The following is a 6486-nucleotide window of genomic DNA, read 5'->3' as shown; positions in this document are numbered from 1 at the left end:
TGTGTGAGGGTGAGTACAAAGCAGAGGCAACCTGTGAAGCTGGCGTAATGTGTTGTAGGTGCATATGTTCGATGGGAATGAGAGAGAGAGGAAGCTAATCAGGACTATACAAAACAAATCCCTCTCTGATCCTGAGGCCTCTTCACCTCACTCATGTCCACCCATATGATCTAATCAGACATCATTATTATGACCTTGGTCTGCACACTCCACGCTGAGGAAACTCAATATACTGCAGGCTCCCAGCTGATAGCACACTGGAGGCATGGATTTCATATCACGTTAGACGGAACAGTCCCGGCGTGATGAGAAAGTGAGAGGTTTTGGTTAAAATCAGACAGCGTGATGTGGGAACACGTCCATCTGTTTTTATTTGACATGAACGGTTAGTTTCGCTTCTCTTATATGTTTCTCAAGCTTGGGGTCTGTCTCAAATAGCCAAGGGGTCCGTGGAAAATTTCGGAACTGAGAACAAAAATCTCACTGCAAAACCATGACAAGCAATATGACAACAGCGTTTGCTGACTTTTTTCAGCGATCTGGCTTCCAGAAGTGCCTTTGCTATTCATTTCCAAATATTCGCCATTACTCCAGTCTTCAGTGTCACATGATCCTTCAAAACGCATTCTAATATCGGATCGAATGCAACGATTGGATGAAAATTTTTTGGTTCTGAGACTTATCCACAGAAGATATATGTACATGTTTTCATATTTAGACCACTTCTATAATTGATTGCTATCAGGATGTGAAGAGAGTTTCAACCAGTATAAAAAAACGTTTTATTTATTAAAAAAAATAAATAATAATTGCCTACCCTACCTTTAAGTCAACATGAAACACATTCATGACCATTTTACTTCTGTCTTGTCATGTATTTCTGAGTCAGACAGTATAATCAACATACAAAATCTAGGGTCTGTAAACTATGTAAAAAAAAAAGTATATTTAATAGGCTACTCGATCAAAAGAGTTAACACAACTACAAGCCAAGTATACTTTGAATACTTAATTATACTTTTAAGTATATCTCGATCAAAAGATTGAGTACAAGTACAGGCCAAATATACTTTTCACTCAGTAAGTCAAGTGCACTTAAGTGCAATTTTAAGTATATTTCTGAGAAGTATATAAAATGTAGACTGAGAGTATACTTTCTTATTTTTAGTTTAAAAGAAGTATACTAATAGAACACTTGAATAAACGTATTTTTCGTAAGGGATGGCTTGCGGTTTGAGGGGAAGGGCAAAAAATTAAAGGGCTTGATGTCATCCAAAAATGCAAGTCATTTTAGAGGTGACGTTTTCAGAGGTGAGGAAATTTGATATATATAAAAGATGTGCACCAATGAATTATTCATAATAAGACCATGAACGCACAGTGTATTTAGAATGTAAATGACGTCCTTTCCATTTGTGTGTACAGAGCCTTGGTCGGAAAATACCAGTTATAGCTCGTAGAGTAAAGCTTCAATGTACTGGAAACCTTAGAGCTTTAGATCATTTATTGACTGTATCAAAGCCTTGTTCATGTGTTTGTTTGCAGAGCTTCTCTGACTTCACTGAACTTTATTGCTTTCGGCTGTTGTGCAATCCTGAATAAGTCTCTGGTGTTATCATCGCCAACACTGATGGCTTTGCTGAATTATTTTTTTTGCTTGATATCTAGTTGAAACCCTAACGTAATGAAATCCCATCTACTCCTGTTTGATTTGTTACAGGTAATCTCTTTTGCTGATTTCCATCTTCCTTTTTTCTCCCTTCTCGTGGCCGTGCTGCAAGGTGGCTTGTTTTCCAGAACAAAGCAGCTTTTTCTCCCCTGTTATTCTGAGCCTGTGCATGCAAAGGGACATTTTAGTGTACTTTGTAACCCTGTCACGATTCACAGTGGGACTATTGAAAGAGACCATCTTGAGACATAAGGCATCGTTGATGGAAATTTGTTGCGACAGTCACTATTCACACATACGATGCACTTAAAAAAGGGAGACGTGGCTTGTTGGTTTGTTGCAAATACCCATGGGATGATTGGCATACTGGAACACAGTTTAGAAAGATGGTGTTTAGGCTGTATCACTGACCTTTGGCAGCAAGTCTTCTCAAGGTTGTGGACAGGCTGTACTGGCTAGGATCCACTTTGATTGAACTGAGAAATATTTCAAATGTATTGATATTAAAATTCAGGCTGATAATGATAAGGTCATATCTTCATGTATTCTTCAGAAATCATTCGAATTTGCTGATTTGGTGCTCAAGAAACATTTCTTTCATTATATCAATGTTAAAAACAGATGTGCTGCTTTAATATTTTTGTGGAAATCGTTATCTGCCTTTTTTTCAGGATTTGATGAATACCAAGTTTATAGTGAAGGACATAGTGTTGTTACTTCCATGTTAGTCGCTGATTTTAAAAGTCAGTGCTATATTGTTTAAATAAAGTATAAATAAAAGACAAACTTAAATAAACCATTGTAAATGCTAAAGTGAATTCAAGCATCACAACACTAAAATGTGCAGTATGAAAAATGGATACACATCTTCATTTGGAGATTACAGATTACATTTTCAGTGTTACTTCATTATATTTTTTAAAGATTAACTTTAAGTGAATGTTAGATGGTGGCAAAAATGAGCATGCACAATTAAGTATCTGATATTATTTACCAAAAACAATTAAGAAATCTATAATATTGGACATTAACCAATATGGAATGAGACCTTATGGGTCAGTTTCAGCCAGGTTTGTTTCCCCTCCAAGATCAGTCTTAGTCCATCCGAGTCTGTAGGTGTTTGGATGCTATTTTATTATTGTCTCATACTTGTATCACTCTCATTATCAGGCTTTCGATTTCGGCAAGAAAGTCTAGGACCCCTATGGTGTGATGGTGAATACAATCAAATGAAATCTATGAAGCTCATGTGGGTGATTGTGTTTGAATGAATGTATGTTCATGCGTGTGGTTAATGTGTGAGAGAAGAAGCTAAGCAAGACTATATGAAACAAATCCCACTCTATCTTGAGACCTATTCACCTCCCTCATGTCCACCCATATGAACTAATCAGAATTCATTATTATGACCTTGAGTGGCGCACTGCACACAGAGCAAATTCAATAAACTGCAGCCTTCCAGCTGATAGCACACTGGAGGGATGGATTTCTTTTGCAATGGTGTTGCCTTGCCATCCTAACCTTATTAGAAAAAATGTTTTGGCTAGGAGATTTGTTGTTTCTTTTCAGAGATGACAGGTACGGACAAAAGATGAAAACGTATCCTAAATTAATACCCTACTTTTCACCCCTACCGTGTCATTGGTTAATTCAAACTCACTTTGTACAGCTGAACTGATGAGCATTGGCCCTTTAGATCTTGATCAGGCTTAGATGTTTAGCGGTAATGCTGACTGATATGTGCTTTGAGAGTTATTAAAGGGACATAGGCTGCAGGCCTGCATCCGAAATCACATACTTCCCTATAGGCGAAAAGCAGTTTGTGACAAAAGAAGTATGTCTGAATCCACAGTACTCATAAAAGAGTAGGCAAAAAGTTCCCGGATGACCTACTTCTTCCGACGAGGTGTGGATACGATGGACACTTTACTATCCCATGAGGCCACGGGAGAGGATTTGTGAATGGCAGTGAAGCAAAGTAACTGACACTGGTAGGTCACATGACAATGACAGATTACATTCATACGCAACGCATTCTCATCCTAGGGCGTCATATACTGACGCTTTTGACATTTCGTCAACATCCGACGCACATGGCACCCTTTAGCGTCAATATGAGACGCAGATTATGGGTAGGTTGAGTATATAAACGGAGGTCGGAGCCAGCTGCAAATGGGTGGGTTAGCAGCAAGTGGGTGGAGCTTTAGCCGCAAGTGGGCTGTACAAACTTCCAGAGGATTTTGATTGGTTTATTTAGTATCACCTGTGTTGTAGTAGCTATTGGTTTATGCTCCACAGTTGGTGGCGGTAATGTGTAAGTTTTGTTGCGATCCATCAGAAAACAAAGAAGAAAACCGCTTTCACATGTCAGCGTGCCGTTGAGATGAAGGGGTAAGCTTGTTGTACAGTTTTTAGTTTTGTGAAAAAGCATTATAAGTTCTGAAAAAGACCATTTCATAATGGCGTTTGTACACTGTTTTTAGTCTTGATGTATTAAAAAAAGAATAAGGGTAAAGTGTATCCAAATAAATTTCTGTAGTTTTTTAGTAGCACACAAATTACAAAATCTGTAACGTGCATGACAAGATCTTTTCTGCATTCCATTTCTACAATTTACTCTCCAGATTATGGATTCTGAAGACCAAAATAAGGTATTGTGGCAGTGTAATTTTTGTACGTTTTAGGACTGCATTGATTTTCAAATTGTAAATGTCTTAAACATTTTGTAAATGGATTTGACATTAGAATACAACTCCTAACTTAATTGTACAATGCATGCAATTCTTTTAAAACTTGTTTTCATTGCAGTTATGCTTTTTTCTGCGTAATCCACAATGTAATGTAATGTAATTGAAACATTTGTTTTAATATCATAATTATTTTATAAAATGTATTACTCATAACAATCAGTGCAATAAATGTGAAATGCATGTTATTGTGCTTCTTATGGCTAGAAAGTAAATATTGACATTAAAAAATAAAATGCATAACAAGAACATCATTGATAATGTTAAATGTTATGTTCATATTTTTTTTTCACCTCAGGTGTTGCATGCTGGAAAAATAAGTCGTCTCACTACAAACAGCTCTTCTGCAGGATGTACTCAATCTCCACTTGTTTGGAGTGTGGGTTTGAGTACAAATGCTGCACACCTGGTACGTTTTGTGTAAATTGGTGATGAATAAACTAGTTAGTCTAAAGGAAAACTAAAAATCTAATTTACTTATGTCATCCCTTGGAGTTTAAAAGTTCTGGACACCATTCATTTGCATGGCCTTGGACCTACAGAGCTGAGAAATTATTCTTAATGTTTGTAAATGTTCAATGTCAACTATAAACCCTAGTTCTTATTGTGCTTCTTGTGTATCCACCAGGTTATGCTGGGAAGGGAAAGCGAGGCGAGCTCCAGGGCATATATTCAGAAACCTTCCACCCTGGATTTTGCAGTTTTCACTGCATGCAGATCAGTTCTAATGAGCTGATATAGTGTCCTTACAAATAACAAAAAAAGACTAAAAATAATCAAATCAAATAAACACTTTTGCAATCAATTCTGAGTGACCTGTAGCCTATATGATTTTATTCATTGAAAAAAATAATTTATCCACCCTGAGATTTAAATGTAATGTATGTGTAACACGTTCAGAAGAACATTATTTCATTATGCTATTTAAAAAACATTATGCAGTAAAGATGGATGGTAACTTTGTTTTTTTACATTAGCCAAATGTTTTTCATGTATTTTACACATTCACTTCACTGAGTCCAATTGCATCACATTTTAATATGTTCATTTACTTGATACTGTAGAATTGTAGAAGATATATCTAATATTCAGAAATATGCTTGAATAAGGCCTACAGCCTGATGAATTTAAAACACCATCACTTTAAGTATGGTAAAAGGTGTAAAGACGTGACTTCATCATTGACAGTGAGTGGTATTGGACACACACAATAATAACAAAGTTGTAAGAAATCAGACCATGATGAGGAATGTAATATTTTATCGTTTATTTTCATTACTGTCGCTACTTCCTGCCATACTTTTTTTTTTTTTTTTTACTTCCTGCCATACTCATTCACCGCCGTCCTCGGCAATGACAGCTTGGGGATTTCCGCATAAGCTCCTCCCACTTGCGGCGTAAACTCCTCCTACTTGCACATTTCTGAAATCCCTCCTACTTGCGGCATAAGCTCCTCCCACTTGCGGCGTAAGCTCCTCCCACCTGCAGGTCTCCGGGCTGCAGCGATACATACATGGGTAGGTTTAGGTCTGGTGTAGGGTTAGGATTAGACCGCTAGGAGGCGCCTTCTGGCCCATATTTATCTGCGTCTCATATTGACGCTAAAGGGTGCCATGTGCGTCGGATGTTGACGAAATGTCAATGCGAAGTAATTACTTTTTCAAAACAAGTACCTACTTGAGAGTATGCGATTTCGGACAGTTGAATTTTTGACAGCCGTTACTCCAGTCTTCATTGTCACATGATCAATGGTGAAAACAGTCGTGGTACTTAATATTTTTGTGGAAATTGTGTGTGTGTGTGTGTGTGTGTGTGTGTGTGGTCCTGGTATTCCCTATGTTATGGGGACCAAATGTTCCTACAAAGATATTAACACCAGTCATTTTTGACTTTGTGGGGAAATTGTGTAGGAAAACCACTTGTATCATACTAAACTATGTATTTTGAAAATGTAAAAATGCTGAAGGTTTTCTGTGATGGGTAGGTTTATGGGTAGGGGATAGAATATACAGATCTCTAGCTCCTTTGGTGGAAGATAAAATAATGTTTAATTAGGAAAAATATTTAGGG

At 37.2% G+C, this 6486-nt stretch overlaps 1 long non-coding RNA gene across 1 annotated transcript; it reads left to right on the top strand.

The window, feature by feature from the left end:
- Window positions 1-3832: 3832 nt before the first annotated feature.
- On the top strand, window positions 3833-5083 carry LOC307153878. The gene is made up of 3 exons (XR_013820220.1): window positions 3833-4060; window positions 4715-4825; window positions 5045-5083. It is a non-coding gene; the product is annotated as an uncharacterized lncRNA (long non-coding RNA).
- The last annotated feature ends 1403 nt before the right edge of the window (window positions 5084-6486 follow it).

Source organism: Squalius cephalus (assembly GCF_949319135.1).
Source record: "Squalius cephalus genome assembly, chromosome: 25".
Taxonomy (NCBI): domain Eukaryota; kingdom Metazoa; phylum Chordata; class Actinopteri; order Cypriniformes; family Leuciscidae; genus Squalius; species Squalius cephalus.
This window is presented reverse-complemented; position numbering and strand designations above follow the sequence as displayed.